The sequence below is a fragment of the Sinocyclocheilus anshuiensis genome, unplaced genomic scaffold (genome assembly GCF_001515605.1).
Source record: "Sinocyclocheilus anshuiensis isolate Anshui unplaced genomic scaffold, SAMN03320099.WGS_v1.1 scaffold389, whole genome shotgun sequence".
NCBI lineage: Eukaryota > Metazoa > Chordata > Actinopteri > Cypriniformes > Cyprinidae > Sinocyclocheilus > Sinocyclocheilus anshuiensis.
In genome coordinates this window covers 1,002,555-1,019,329 of record NW_015536494.1, presented here as the reverse complement: position 1 = coordinate 1,019,329, position 16,775 = coordinate 1,002,555, and the positions used below count along the sequence as shown (strand labels likewise).

Sequence of the window (16,775 nt, the reverse complement as noted above, 5' to 3'; positions counted from 1 at the left end):
TTGTGGATTATTGTGATGTTTTTATCAGCTGTTTGGACTCTCATTCTGACGGCACCCATTCACTGCAGAGGATCCATTGGTGATCAAGTGATGTGATGCTAAATTTCTCCAAATCTGTTCAGATGAAGGAATAAACTCATTTTATTGGATGGCCTGAGGGTGAGTAAGTTGTCAGCAAATTTTCATTTTTGGCTGAACTATTCCTTTAACATGTAAAACAGTCCTCGACAGAATATGAGTGAGTGAGTGAGTGAGTTAGAAAATAAGTGGCTCATTTTGACCAGTTTCCTGCTTCACTGTAGGGACATTTCTGTTGCTCATCTGCTGTTTTAGATGCTTCCCTGCTTGTGCTCATGCTAAATATTTTCATTGAATTAGTAACAGCAGCTATTACTCTATCCCGACACGTCAGTTTCTGACTCAGCAAATTTAATTTGAAATGAGACTAACCATTGTTTGAACAATGGCAAATTATTTCACATTATTTTATTTTGCCTTGCAGATGACAAAATGTCCAAAAAAACGATGTACTGTGGTGCACAAATGAAACGCTTCCCTTTTAAATGCGCATTACGTCACGCTCTTAATAGTCAATGTGATAAACATGACAAACAACTGGCAAAATCCACATGCAAATGACCAACACCAAAGCGGGAATGAAATGCTCTTATAGGACTGAATCTGTGCTCTGTTGTATCGAAATGCGTCCAGCTCTCAAGATTAAATTTGCCTTGGAACAAAGTCTTTTTAGAGCACTGCCTCCTGAGGCATTTGTCTCTGTCAACATAATATCATTTTGTGTAATGACTCAGCAGAATAAATCCAGAGTTGGACTGACAGAGTCCCACCTTGCCAAGAGCTCAAACAATCACATCTGTGGTCAGAATGTAAATAGTAGGGAATGGAACTCAAGCACACACTCACATTTCTGCAAGGTTAAAGCACATTTTATGTTCTATAGATTTAATAATATATTTACTGGAGCTAATATTACAAGGAGTTGCAGTACTATAGCACATTTTGAACTTACTGGATTACTTTTTTTTTCTTTTAGAAAAACAGTCATTTTGATAACCTGATATGGAACCTTGAAGCTGCCACAGGATTAAAAAAAAAAAATTCTGAATATCTCACAATTTCTGACTCAGAATTAGAAGATATAAACTCAGAATTACGAGATATACACTTAGAATTGCGGGTTCTAAACTCGCAGGTCTGAATTGTGAGATAGAAATTCAGAATTCTGGAGATGGTCCTCACTGCAGAACACAAGATCCAGGGGGCGTGGTTGAATCCAGATCCAACTCCTCCCACCTTACATATACCTAAACCTACCCGTCTCCACCCCCTGATCCCTAAACCCACCCATCTCTACCCCTAAACCTACCAATCTCCACCCCCTAGATGTGGATCCAACCACATCCCTGGATCTTGTGTTCTGAAGGGGCTACTGGAATTCTGGCTCAAAAAATGCTTTTTGGTGCAATTACAGCATTTACCAGCAGGGACCCAGAATTTATTCCACCAAAAAAAAGTAGTTTCACCTCAAAAGGTTGGTTTAGACCATTTTACTTTTTTATTTAGTTTTAAATACAGAATATAATTTCTGGAAAATTCAAAATTATATTTAATGTTATTGATTATTATGAATGATCAACAGCACAAAGAATATTCCAGTAAAACAACAGCAAAACTCTACCACATGTGAGGGAATTGCATCATGGGAAATCACAGGTGTGAGAACAGTTTAATAATTAATTAAAACAAGTGTGTCTCCTCAAAGGTGGCAAGGTCTTGCAATGAATATCCTGAGCAGGTCTCAGACAATCCCAGTGTGTCTCAGATATCACAACACAGAACTTTCACTTCAGCTTTTCACTTACTCCATAACCATGTGAACACGCAATTGATTTTAAAGAAAAGAACATTTGCATTCTGATTTGAGAAATACTAGAATTGTGATTTCATAATGTCCTGTTTTCTGTGATGGACTTTAACTTGTATTTTTGTATTCCTCAAGCCAAGCACAAACTACAAGACTGAAGCTAGTCACTCTCATGTTTTAAATATGTTGCCTAAAAAAAATCTAACTCCTGCCCACTTCTCCCCAACCAGTCTCAACCATACATTTTCAGCTTTTTATCTTGTTCTGTGTAAATGAGAAACAACCAAGCTTTTCTTTCAAGTCATTTGTTTATGTGTCAATAATCAATTCTGGCTTAGCTGTGGACATGTGTGAGAACAAATTTGGAGATCATATCTATTGTTGGGGAGAAGAATATTCTGTGTTTAGTTGTGGAACGCACAGGCCAACATGACACAAAACAAAAAATAAAATGTTTAAATGTGCACAGGGAAACAAGCTTCAGCTGTAAAATCTTACAGGCTTACAAATTAAGAAACATCTAAAACACAAGTCATAGCCTAAATGATTTTGGATAAGAGTGTGAGGGGATACCAGTTCAAATCCCAACCTTAGCTACATATTTTTTATGACCATAACTCAAACATGACAACAGAATTAAAAATATTATTTGAAATATTATGTAACATTTAGGTTAGTATTTTCTGTAGGCTAGAATCATTGATTAGCGATATGATGTAGCCTAGGTCAATGAATCGCCTGAGTCGGTTCTCGGTTGGTTTCAAACAGAGTTGGCAGAACGATCTGAATCGGTTCTGTATTAACAAAGCCAATTTTATTGGTGCACGAGCCACAGTAAACTTTACTGATAAATCCTTGTCTGGCGTGAGAGATTGCCTTTTACCAACATTTTCCACTTATATTTCAGCAGTCATATCCTGTTTGTCCTGTTTTTTTTTTTTTTTTTAATCAGAACTAGTGATGCCCGATTCATAATTCAATCAATCTTTCGAGTCGATTCTTTCAATCGCTTTCAGTAAGAGTCCGAATCATTGGCCACACAGTGTTGCCAACTTAGCAATTTTGTTGCAAGATTTAGCAACTTTTTCTTCCAAAAGCACCTAGCAACAAATTTAGCTATTTTTTTAATTCAGCTTTTAGCAACTTTTTATAAGTGATTCAAACGATAAAAAGGCACATATTTTCCATCTAAATTACACAAAAAGAGGAAACCAAAGATGCCTAGCAGTACACACATCACGTGAATTAAGTTAACTGCTCTTTGCAATTGTTCAACAATAATAAGACGGATCTGCATGCTTTCTAATTGCTCTCGCGGTGCTTTGATGTCAAACACTGATCGATCTGCGCAGCGCCACTTCAAGCCGAACACACCTATTGTGATACACCTTGTTAGTAGCTTGTACCTGTTATTGTTGTTCAGTTAGTACACTGTAAGAAAATATCTAGAAAAATGGAAAGGGTACTAGTAATTTTCCAGGACATTATCCGTCATCCCTTCTCCATTATCCGTTGTAACTCTGTAACCCGAAAACACAAAATACAATGCGTAATTTAAAATGCAGGTAAAAAACCTGTGAAAAATCAATAAGGAAAATTCCTTCATATTAACATAGTAGACTATTTTTACAGACTTTTCTAGAGTGTGTTACAATTACTTAAATTGTAATTGTTCAAAAATGTGTGAACAAAGTGTTCAGTAATTCAATGTTGTATTTAAGAATAGTTATTTATATTTTCATATTATTATATAATGAATTTATATTATTTTATGAACAATTTTTTTTAACAAATCAAAATTAACATACACAAAATATATTTTTGCTGATATTTGATGCAGTGACACAATTTTGCGTGATTACGCAATGACATCACAATGTCATTTAGCAACTTTTAGCAACAAATCGACCTTCCTTTAGCAACTTCCCATGAAAATTAGTTGGCAACACTGAGGCCACATACACACGGCAAGTTTCAGGAGTGACAACCGCCTTTAAATGCGGGAGTGAGTCCCGTTAATTGTCGTTCCATGTGTGTACGGAACACGACTCACTCCGGAAACTGCCATGAATGGCAGTGTGGTAATCATAGTGCACGTTGTGGTGTCTCGGAGAGAATGGAGGCCCGCAGATTAGCTAGTTTTGTGTTAGCTGCTGTTGACAAAACAATTAAACATTAGACTGCAAAGACATGCGAATATCCGCAAAACCTTATTAAACCGCCGTCGTCGGGAGAGGCGTCGTAATCTAGTTTAGTTCTTTAAACTGTTGTTATTGAACAGCCTCTCTTGACCGCAACTGGTCGGTCCACAATGAGCTCTCGCCGCCATCCTGTCAGATCTGAGGTAAACACTTGACGCCTGACAATACATGCACATTGGCGTGCTCCTCGTGACATCATCATTAGTTGGTCCATACACACTGCACAGAATTTCTGTAAATGCAGTTGTCACTAGGCTACCTGTATTTTTCGGGAGTTAATGCGGTTGTCACTCCCGTATTTTAGTGAATTATGTGTGTAGGCCTACAGAACGCGATTAAGGAATAAAAGGTGAACTGACAACCGAATTTAGCTGCAGTGTGTACGTGGCCATAGACTGGTCCGAATCCGTTCGCATTTTTGTTGGAATCATTCGCACAGCTCAGTGACGTGCTGAATTGTTTGGAGCGCGTTCTTCTCACTCAGTAAAACAACGTGATACTCGAAAACAGAGACAAACAGAATGCTGAATGAAATGGATATTTACCTAGGATCCATGGAAACCATCCTATCATTTGCCAGCGAAGAAGAAGGTCTTTATTTAGTAAATATTTGCACTTTCATGCTCTGTACTGCAGGTACATTTCCCAGTGAAAATTGTACACATACACATTGAAGTACCTTGAAACCTTAATTGTTAGTGCATGTAGGCTGTACGCTTTATTTTAATATATTTTAATGGTTTCATGATGTCATGACATCACAAATCTGTTTGCTTTAGCCATTCAATATCACTAAACATTGTAAACAATTTAGAAGCTTTGGCAACAGTTGGTCACAAGTAAAAACTTGTTGACACAGTATGAATATACAGTAGAGTGAAACATGTATCTCAGATAGTCTTTGAAGATACATTTTTGAGTTCATGCTGAGAACTGACTTTGATTGCTCATCTTGTCAAATCTGAGAACACTTTGAGACAATTAGATGTTTTCTAAAACGGGACATGAAATCACTAGGGGGAAATATCTAAGAAGAAAAAGAAGAAGAGTTCTTCATTTGATTTACATTGCTATAGAAGAATTGAGATAAATATATATCCTAAATGTATATTATTTTCCCCCCTGATCCTATGGGTATGTAGAATTAAAAAAGTTAAATTCACATCCTTGAATCTTAGTCTTTTTATCTGACAAAACTATTAGGATATAAGTCTTGTATGTTGTCATTACATAGCGATTTATACAGATCTAGATGAACTCACTCCATCTATCGTGTTTGTAGAATCAGCAGTGTTTATGAAGGTCTTTATTTGTTAATCTGCATGAGCAAATCGTCCCCCTGTGCTTTGATTTCTTGATTATATGGCAGGCAGTGAACAGAGGACAACAGCGGCCTGTGATGAGAACTGAACCTCTGGAATGAGTGTAAACACAGCGTTCAGAATCAACAGCAGGGCTGTTTACACGTCTGCCGCAAATTGCGAGGAGAATTTCCATAATCACGTTGTGTTTCTGTAGGCTTCATTTGGACCCCTGTTAGTCCCTGAAGATGTTGTCAGGTTTAAAGAGTTTCTGTAAGAATCAGGTAAAGGATGATGAGAGCGCAGTGGAGGATGAGTCATCTCGCTGCAAACACACAGTGATTAAGACCACAGAAAGCCATCCAACACACATGATTTGTTTCTGTGCGGGTGATTGTGGGAGAAGAATGAGGATGAATCAGAATTTGCTTTGTAATATTGTACATCTTTGTTCCATTTAAGTACGTGTTTTAGGATGGTAAACGGCTCCTATGAAAAAGTACCTTGATTTTTTTTAGACATGTACAGAGGAATTTGTAAATACCATGGTGGGTTGGTTGACCAAAATCTTAAATTTTAAATTTTTTCATTTGTATTTCCTAAATTTCAAGGTCACTGCTTAGTCCTATTTTAAGTTATCTTAACAGGAGTAGAGGGGGAAGTTTTTTTAAGCAAATTTCATGAATTAATTGTATTCTGAAGCACAGTATAAAAAACTTAAATGATATATTTGAAAAAGAACTTATTAGAGAAAATTAGAGATCACTTACAGATACCTCCAAGTTATTGGTGTTAATCTGGCACCTGGTGCTAATTGCCTTAATTATATGACAAACGTTTAACTGGCAGCATTCCTCTAATTTTCACTGAGATTGCAAGATGGCAGGCCACTCTAAGGTAACTGAAACCCTGCAACAGGAGGTTGTCCAGATGAAGGCTAGAGGGATGACCCTTTCAGCCATTGCAAGAGAAGCTGGTCATTCAAAATCTGTGATTTCTAGAATATTACATCTTTACAATGACACTATTTCCTTCAAGTCACCCAAAAAGGCTGGTCGTCCACGTAAGACAAATGCAAGAGAGGACAGGATAATGCGGAGACTCTCAATGGGGAATTGGTTCAACACTGCAGCTAGAATTGCTTTCCAGTCCAGTGCTGAACAGGGCATGGATCTGTCTCGGCATGTTTAAGAGAAGTCAGACTGAAAGCGCACTCTGCAGTGACCAAGCCTCTCATCAGTAGAAAGAATCAGAAGGCTAGACTAACTTTTGCTGAGGAGCATGTTGTGTGGTGAGAGAAGAACTGGTCCAAAGTTCACTTTAGTGATGAGAGCAAGTTTAATTTATTTGAGTCTGATGGGAAACATTTTGTTCGGTGTCAAACTGGTTAAAGACTGAAGCCCAAGTGTGTAAAGAAGTCAGTGAAAGGTGGATGAGGAAGTGTCATGGTTTGGGCGATGTTTTCTGCAGCAGGAGTTGGGCTTCTTATACAGCTACATGGCAGAGTGAATGCAAATGTTTATCAGAACCTCTTTCAGCCTCATGTGATACCTTCCCTGCAAGCATCTCCCAATCAACCTGCAATTTTCATTAAAAACAATGCCCCCGTCACACTGCAAAACGGGTAAACCAGTTCCTTGAAGCAAAGAACATTGAAATAATGAAACGGCCAGCCCAGAGTCCTGATCTAAACCAGATTGAAAATCTCTGTAAAATCCTTGACAGAAAAAAAAGTACACTGAATTTTTATTCGTACCACAGTTTGAGAAGCATAGTCTTAAAGGGATAGTTCACCCAAAAATGAAAACTCGCTGTTTATCTGCTTACCCCCAGGGCATCCAAGATGTAGGTGACTTTGTTTCTTCAGTAGAACACAAACAAAGATTTTTAACTCAAACCATTGCAGTCAGTCAGTCATATAATGGCAGTCAATGGTCCACGGTTTTGAGAGTCAAAAAAACATACACAGACAAAACCAAATTAAACCGCGTGACATCAAATAAATACGGTCGGGCAAAAAATTCCATGTTGTCTGATGATATATCAAAATCGTCTTCCATTGTGATGACCTGTACTTCTAAATATCTTTAGATCATTGCAGAGCCAGTGAACACGTCCACAATCTCTCTGCACTGTGTAAATAATGAGTGACGTATACGCGCGACAGATCGTAGATCGTATATAGTATAGATAGTATAGATGCCCTATTCGACCGCTCCAGATACGTTGACGCGTCCGCCATTTTGGAAAGTATCGCGGCCCATAGAAACAGTCACTAATGAGGCATCTACTTATAGATATATATATATCTATGTCTACTATGCCAGAGCACGTACATGCATCACGCGCCGGATGTTGAGAACGCGCTCAAAAAAAAAAAAATACAAAAAAAAAAGACAAGCTATCAAAGTGCCAGCAAGCTACTGCCCACGTCTCCCCAGTCGCCGTCCCATCTATATTGTTTATCTTCTTGTTCTGTACAAGAAAATGACCGCAAACCCTCCTCCCTGTTGTTTGTTGATGTTGTTAAGAACTCTTGCATTGTTGCTTTGTATGTGAGTTTGTAGAAGAACAATGGGACTTTTGGGATGGTTGTTTAAAGTCAACCCAGTCTGTAGTTAGTTGTATAAATTGAGTCTTTAAATTTACTCAAGGCGTCCTGCTTCTGTCCTGTAGTGTTAACTGGGCCTTACATTTCAATGTCAATAGCAATAGTTTCCTCAACAAGCTTGCCACTGCCCTCTGAAACCACATACACAGTCCGTGCCACTTTATTTTGGAGCGATGAAAGGCTCTTGATGAAATCACTCTAAATCTGTTGAACGCTTAGACCAGAGGGATGACTCAGTGCTGAGAAGAGGAAATACAATAAAATGAAATAACCTTCTGAACGTGCCACCTTTCCCTCAGCAGAGATCTCTGCTTCCGTTGCTGTTGTGGGCTGTAGGTTTATGACAAAAAGCTGAATAAAGAACTGATTATTTTTTTTATACCTGCTGCAGGTACCACAGCTTTTATGATTACAACTCTTCTCTTTCTTCAGCATGCTTTGTCTGTTTGTTTGTTTTTTCACATCTCCTCCCACACGTGTCTCAGATGTGTTCGGTTAAAAATAGACTAGATTAAACCAGCAAGTGAAGATCAGAGTGTGAAAGTCAGAGTGGAATACCGAACAGGAGAAAGTCCCATGATTCAGTGCTGTTCATTAATGCCATCTCTCTGTGTAATCCCAGAACTCCACAACATACAGCTCTCAAAATAGACCAATGTTTTGTGTGTCTGTGACATTAAAAGGAATAAAACAACAAAGCATTGACACAACCACACACAAATATACTATACTTTTCAATGACTATTTGTCCTCATATTTCTCAGTTGTTCTCTGTCGATTACAAACAAAGATGTGATTTTTGTCATGTTGGAGTGGAGCAGTCACTCCTTCTCGTGCACCACAAACTACTCTTACCTGTTGTATAAAGATATTGTAAGAGGTAAGTAGTATGCTATTCCCAATTCAGCCAGCATCACTTGCAAAATTAAACATATAATATCATCATGTGGCAATAATGTGGCATACTACTTTTTGAGGAACGATGCTCCATATTGTTTTAAATACAATTTTAAAATAGGCAGCATACACTATATGCTGCACAGTATTCAACAATATTCTGTCTTGAATGGCAATGCAGCGTTAACAACACTTTTTAAATTTAACCCAATTAACAGATGTAGAGGACTGCAAACTCTTCCTTCTGTCTGTTGATGGAGTACAGCTTACGCTCGGCAAACATCTCACAACATTCAACCAGTGTGTTAATGAATTATTCATCAGCTCACAGAAACTATTAAACTAAGCCTTTAATGAGAGAGTTTGAGATCATTAAGTTCAATGTACTTCAGTCAGACATTAATCAGCCAGTTTGTTCTTTATCCTCTGGTCACTTTTCATATTTATGAATGTGTCCAAAGTAATAATTTTGTGTTCATATTTCTTCATATTTTCCTTTTTATGTAATAAAAAATGAACCTATGCTCTAGTTTAGATTTTTTTTCTAGATTAGCAGCTCTCAAGCTTGTAACTGTGTTTGAATCTGTTTATGAATGTGGTTTAGTTTTTGTTTTTTGGGATAAAATCTGTGTGGTTTTGGAATGTTTTGGGCTCAGGTCACCTTCACATATCTGCTCTTAATATCTTTTCTGTGTCTGCTTGCTTTCTCATGTTTTTCCCAGAAGGAAACCTTTGAGTCAGAGACGAGCGTCCTGTCAACATGTTCAGCACCAAAAGGTCAGAGCAACACACTGGTTTGTTGTCTGTTTTTGTGATCTTTTATGAAAATTTACAGCAACTTGGAGGACTAGACTTTATTACTTTAGTTGTAGGCTCTTAAGGGCTTGATAAATCACTTGCAGATTAATGGAAATACATTTAGTTGAGTTTGTGTTATATTTAACCATACATTTTTGTCACAATGTTTGTTTGTTTTTGCACCATTTTTTGTCCTTTATAGACTTCATATTATGAGAAATGAAGTCATAGTGTTTTGTAGTAAGAAAACATCCTGTAGGTTTCCCTCTGATTGCATTTTCATTGCAGCCGTGTTTTCAGAGTGTCAAAAGCCAGGTTTGACTCATCTAACTGAATATGATTATGCCTCTTGTGGGTCATTGCACAGACACACACACTGAGTTTGACGCCACAGACAAATGTAATTGGTAGCTTGTGCAAGTAAAGAAACCAACTGGGATGCACAAAACTTACAAAAGCTGCGTTGAGAGCCTGTGACCTCAGGAAATTACATTGTTATTCTGCACAAGATTTACCCTCATGCTTGTCATGAATGCCACAGTATGTTCTTGAACACACAGTACAGATTTCAGCCTACTTACTAATTAACACTGATCGTATTAGTCATAAGCACGATTTTCTCAAGCGATGATTCTCATGAGATGTTCGTTTGGCTTTCTAGATGTGGTTTTGTGCAATGATCACAGAATCAGAGATCAGAAAAGCATGATTTTAAGGTTGTAGTTCAATTAGCCTATTAGCCATGTAGATATGAGTTTTGTTGGTCAGCCCTGTAAGTAACCCATTCTGATTAGCTGATGACATTTGACAGCATTAAATACAAGAGTGAGAAAAAGAAAGATTCATTAGGACACATTTTGGCTGCACACATGCAAAAATACACCTTTTCCTATACTCTAATATTTCCTGTGATTTTATAGAATAAGCCTGTTGTCATTTTGTTTTTGTTTTTTTGGTCACATTGTTTTGCATTCATTTAGCCACTAGTAGTGAAAGTTTGTTGTTTTTGTAGAAATTTTTGCATTAATGCATGTGTGACAAGTAGCCGTTTAAAAACATTGCGATGAAATGTAAAAAAAAAAAAAAAAGTAGGACAGGGACTTGGTTCTATATATTGGTTGTAGATTGGATTTTGCAAATTTTGTGATTTTGGGCATTTTGTGGGTTTGACATTTCGATTAAAGATTATAAAGTCGCATTATGAATTGTTCACAGTAGGATCAATAACATGCATTTATAAAGTATATAGGGGGATTTTTCATTTCATGCCAGCTTTAAATAAGAAAACATTTCCATTTTAGCAGCTCCTAAGTTTTAGCTTGTAAATATATGGTGCACTGTTTTTTACAATTAGTTTTTTCTCCACATCCTTCCACAAGTCACATGACTGTTTAGAGGAATTTATTTGGTAAATGTGTTTCTATTGTATTTCTTGTTGTTATCTTTCCGTTCAGCGTTTTTATGCAATATCCCAAAATTTGCGTAAACAATATGTGGGTGGAAATCCAACTAATGACCCTAATACTGAAATGACAACACTTTCCAACACTATTAAGGGTAACACACATGGTTTTGAACCAATCTGCATCCACTATAGAGCTCTTTTATTGTTTGTGTTCTCATGAGCAATTTAGTGGCTCATGTTTACATGCACTTGTTAAACTGTAACAGGAACACAGCTAAATTGAATCCTTCATCGCTGGGATTGTTTATTAAATGCATTACAGTTGGAGCAGCTCATTAAAAATGTTGCCCTGCCATCAGTCTTCTTGTGAAAAATGAGCCTTAGTTCTCTTTGAGGTCACTGTAATGTTGGGCGGCAGATAAGGCTTCCTCTAATTAGATTTAGCAATGTTTACGTTCCGAAACAAGCTCAGGTAGTAAGAGCTAAACCCTTCCACCGATGCCCCGGGCACAGGACTCATTACGCAGTCGTCACATCGCGGTCAACGGGAATCATCTTGACCTCCTGTAGCTACAGTGTAACTTAAAATCCAGCAAATATTCAGCTGACCTTGGGTAACAGAAAGAAGGTTCACCCTCCAGGTTTGTTTTGAAACAAATCCCATTATAGTTTAATTTAGTTCTGCATCCTTGTGTGATTCCTGTGCACTGACTGAAGTAGACACTAATGACTTCCTGCTTAAGCAGGAAGCGGCCGTTTTAGGATGCAGAGACTGAGCTGTCACATACAGGGTTTTAATTGCTGTCGGTGAGTTCTGTCACAATATTAAAGCAGTATTGAGTTGGACTCTTGAGCCACAGTGAACAGGAGGCAGTGATGCTGTGGATGTCATATTGTCAGGCTGAATGACATTATAAGAAAGGAATTATAGTGTCACAGAGAGCCTGCATTTCATTGAGAAAATAAAATACTTTGAAGATGATTGTTAATTTGACACAAACATGTCAGCAAGTGACTTGCTTCATCATTTACTTTGCTTGTGTGGGAATAGAGGCGCATGCAAATTGAATGGAATTAAAAATCTTTACAGTGTTTAAAACAAAAATGTATGATATTATACACTGTAAAAATATCAGTAGTAATAGGGAACAACTTACTGTATTAATATGAAGGAATTTTGCATGTTGTTTTTTTTCAGGTGTTTTGCCTTATTTTGAATTCGAAGTTAACGGAAATGTAATGTCTGTAAAAAAAATTACTCAGTAATATCCTGGCAGAAAATTACTTGTACATTTTCCTTTTTTTCCTTTTTTTTTTAACTGTAATTATAAAATTATATTATTGTGGATAGTGGGTATTTTACTGGACATTTAATTGTGCATGAAATTTTTCCTGTTAATATTTACGTTGTGCATGCTAATTTTTCCTATTTGTGTTTACATTACTTTTGCCGCCATCTAAAACAAATCTAAATTCCAAAAAAGTAGTTACATTGTTAAATGTAATCTTGAATATCAAATATAATATAATAAATATAATTATTTTTATAATTCATATATATACACATATATAATTTATATTGTTATTATTGTTATTATGAAGAATTTAAACAATTTGTTTTCATTTTTTGTGTTTTATTGTTCACTTTGTATTTTGTCCAGTTATCAGCCTTGGCATAAAAATAATTATCAGTTTACTGGTGTCAGCCAGAATTTTAAGTTCAGTGCATCCTTAAACTTTACCATCTTCTTTGATTACATGCTTATTGCTGATGCCCCATCTAGACCTGCCACTGTTGTCAGAAGCAAAATTGATGTAAGACAGATCACAGACGTGACGTTGACAGCAGCAATCCACACCACGCTGTTCCCATGTGTAATGTGGGCTCAAATCAAATCCCTAACCTTGCCAAAGAGAACACTGACATCAATGACCCACACTTGATTAGTTGCAACTTGAAAATGCAGAAGATGTTCTTCCTTTGGAGAGCATAAGACACAAAGGGATATTGATAATGCTCTTCAAAGGCATAAAGATCTAATCAGTGCAGAATGACCCACAATGCTGCACAGATTTCCTGATTGACACTGGGAATGCTTTGGAATTCTGAGAAGAAATGGTGGAGATGTGACAAGCTCAACCGATTACTGTCCCCTGCTGTTTCCTTACCTGAGGGGGATTTTGATTGGTGTTCTGTAAGGTTCATTAGCATAAAGGGGAGGTGTTTGTGAGTTATTCTGAGTGCGTGTAATCATTGGAAGCTGATTTTGGTTGTGTGCACTCAGGGCCCAAAATTAACACTGGCCAAGTGACAAATGCAAGTACAAATTGGATTTGACAAGTACGTGAAATAAAGGCCTATAACTTTATTAGGAATTGCAGCATTAGGTGGTTTAAGTTGAATTGTAAGAACCTAGAGACGTATAAGAGACGATGTGTGATTCAGTCTTTTTTTTCCTCCAGAACTTACTGTGGTGACACATATGTGGATTATTCCTTACATAAAGCCAACAAAATGGAAAAAAATGAAGCAGGCACATTCTGTATTTATTTAATTTGACTGGCAGCAGCCACTTTACGTTCACTTTCCTGATGATGAATAATATGCACTGAATCAGACAGCTCTTAAGAAAGACATGATGGCCAACGATGGATGTTTTTGTGAGCTTTTGTCTTGTTTATCTTTGCAGCCTAACATGAACGTACACCCTTCAGCTGTTGATATGTGTGATTGACGACACCACTGGCAGCGGAACGTGCTTGTCTGATCTGTTTGTTGTTTAAGATGTGTTTACTTCTGTCCTGTCTGTTCAGTGTGTCTTCTCATCATTTTAGGGTCCTTGCTGATGCACATGCAGTCATCTATCTGCGTTTTCTAGTTGCTGTGGCTTAGAGATACATGCGGTTGTTTCTTCAACTATTAGATAAAAAACACTTTATGCATATTTACCTTTTCTTTTGTTTTTGTCTTTACACATCATGTATCTCACATCAAGCAGAACTGAGGGACAGTCGTGATTTGTGTAAAAACTTACAACCATTTTCACACAATAAATGGTTTGTTTGTACAGTAAATTTTGAAATCATTATTATTTTTCATATTTTTCCATTGTAGTGGTATGTGTTTTCAAATATTACAACCCTCTACATTGCGAGTAAATCACTCGCATATGTGACTAAATCTTCACTTTCACTCTGGGCGACTAAATGATGTCTAATATTAGCCACTGGCTAATAAATTCTCAGATTTTACTCGCCAGTGTGTGAGTTGGAGGCTAAGTATAAGTTTAGCACGGATATATTTTCACTCGACGAAAACACTGATCGCTTCAGAGTTTCATTTGTCAAGCGATCTGTGCTATTTTTCAGTTCATCTGAATGGACGTGCAGCGCACCTGTATTTGACGTAGGCTACTGTAAACTCTAGTGTGAAGGCGCACGACACCCCGTCGCTTTGTCTCACACACATGCAAAGAGAGAGAGTCTTACATACCATGCAGAATTGATGCCCTACATGTAAACGATATTCTTTGTTGTATTTTCCTGTCAAAATAACGAAGTTCCTTTGAAATTCTTCAGCTTTTAAGAACTGCCAGTTTTTCCAGTAGTAGGCGGAACTTTTTTGATTTCAGCAATCATATTTTTCCATTGTAGTGGTATGTGTTTTCAAATATTACAACCCTCTACATTGCGAGTAAATCACTCGCATATGTGACTAAATCTTCACTTTCACTCTGGGCGACTAAATGATGTCTAATATTAGCCACTGGCTAATAAATTCTCAGATTTTACTCGCCAGTGTGTGAGTTGGAGGCTAAGTATAAGTTTAGCACGGATATATTTTCACTCGACGAAAACACTGATCGCTTCAGAGTTTCATTTGTCAAGCGATCTGTGCTATTTTTCAGTTCATCTGAATGGACGTGCAGCGCACCTGTATTTGACGTAGGCTACTGTAAACTCTAGTGTGAAGGCGCACGACACCCCGTCGCTTTGTCTCACACACATGCAAAGAGAGAGAGTCTTACATACCATGCAGAATTGATGCCCTACATGTAAACGATATTCTTTGTTGTATTTTCCTGTCAAAATAACGAAGTTCCTTTGAAATTCTTCAGCTTTTAAGAACTGCCAGTTTTTCCAGTAGTAGGCGGAACTTTTTTGATTTCAGCAAATCAGTTCGAGAGAACGCACACAACCTGATTAATATTCATGAATCCAGGAGCTCGTTAATCCTTAGTGTGTTTTATATTGTTCTTAGAATTTGTAGTATTATTATCATTATCTTATAAGTATTATTGTTAGTTTTTTCCCATTTTTTACAAAAACACTGAATGACCAAAAAAGCACCACCACCAATCCTAAGTTCAGTTAAAATGACTAATATGCATTCATACATGGTTACCGTTTAAATTCTAATTACTGAAGTACTTGATAATCATAATATCATGTTATAATGCTTGACTGACTGATGTTAAGAGTGTACTTTCAGATATTTAAAAAGCTGTGTGTGTATATATAAGTCTGGCGCGTAAACTAAAGAATTTACTAGCCAATGGCGATTCAATTGCCAAGGTGTCCGTAGACGGTTGTATTAGTTAACTGGCAACCAGCATCCACATCTTTAGGACATTGGATTTTTTTTTTTACAAATTTCAGAATAAATGTAGCTCCCGCTGCAATTCCCTGACCTATATTAAAATCTCTAAGACCAGAGTGAATTTATTTAAAGCTCTAGAGACATTAGATGTGGGAGGGCTGGTATCATTTTCGGTTGCAGAAAATGTAGCAAATATTTTCCCAATATTTGTGAGTGCTGTGTAATTTTTTTTTGCTGGTTAGAATATCTTAGCAAGATGTTAATTCCAAACTCCATTGATATAAATTGTGAGTCAAGTCTACCGTGTGCTTCGCATGAGCTGCTCTGTTTATTGACCTATGGAGTTGCTGTTTATGTAGTGTCCCAATTCTGTTAGGTTTCATTTCAGTTAAGATGCCTGTGTAGGCAGTAGACAACAAGACATCTCACTGCTTTTCGAACGAGATCCGTTGACCCAATGAAACTCTTTATATAGTGAGTTGAATCTGTTTTACATGACTATTTGCTTTAGGTTCGCGTTATACCATCCATTTACCAACATGTTTTCACAGTCTATTACGGAGTCCAGCTTCCCTCCGTTTTAGTGCTGGGATACAGTCATTTTTCTCCATAGCCAAATGCTCAAGCTCCATTTTTATTTTTTTAGGCCGTGACTTTATTTTCAGAGACTCTGATCATTGCCAGAGGTTATTCCAAAACACTGTTTTCCATTGGAATAATTTTCATCATATTCCCATTCTGACTGTAATTTATCACTGTTCCACCTCTGTGTTAATGTTTGGCTATTTAATTGCAATATTTGCACTGTTCTTAAGAGTTTTTAATACTTAGTTGGCACCAACTATTGATTTTGTATATGCAGCTTCATGTCATGTGTCATTTATATGACATTTGCAGGGTATTCCATGGTACTTTAAAAAAATACCACAATATTACCATAGCACAAACATGGTAAGTGCACAGACTGTGATTAGAAATTATTCTTCTCAGTATTTAGTAGGTTTATCTTTTTTGTCTTTATCTTACGTTTATCTGTGACGACTTTTTATATACAATTATCTCTTCATTTAGCTTTTA

The 16,775-nt window shown here is 37.0% G+C and overlaps 1 long non-coding RNA gene across 1 annotated transcript in view; it reads left to right on the top strand.

The window, feature by feature from the left end:
• Nucleotides 1–16,775, top strand: part of LOC107686364 (uncharacterized) — a 67,794-nt gene that overhangs the window by 8,518 nt on the left and 42,501 nt on the right. Inside the window, exon 2 of the long non-coding RNA XR_001634038.1 lies at nucleotides 9,618–9,672. This is a non-coding gene — a long non-coding RNA (uncharacterized LOC107686364). The remainder of the gene's footprint in view (nucleotides 1–9,617; nucleotides 9,673–16,775) is intronic.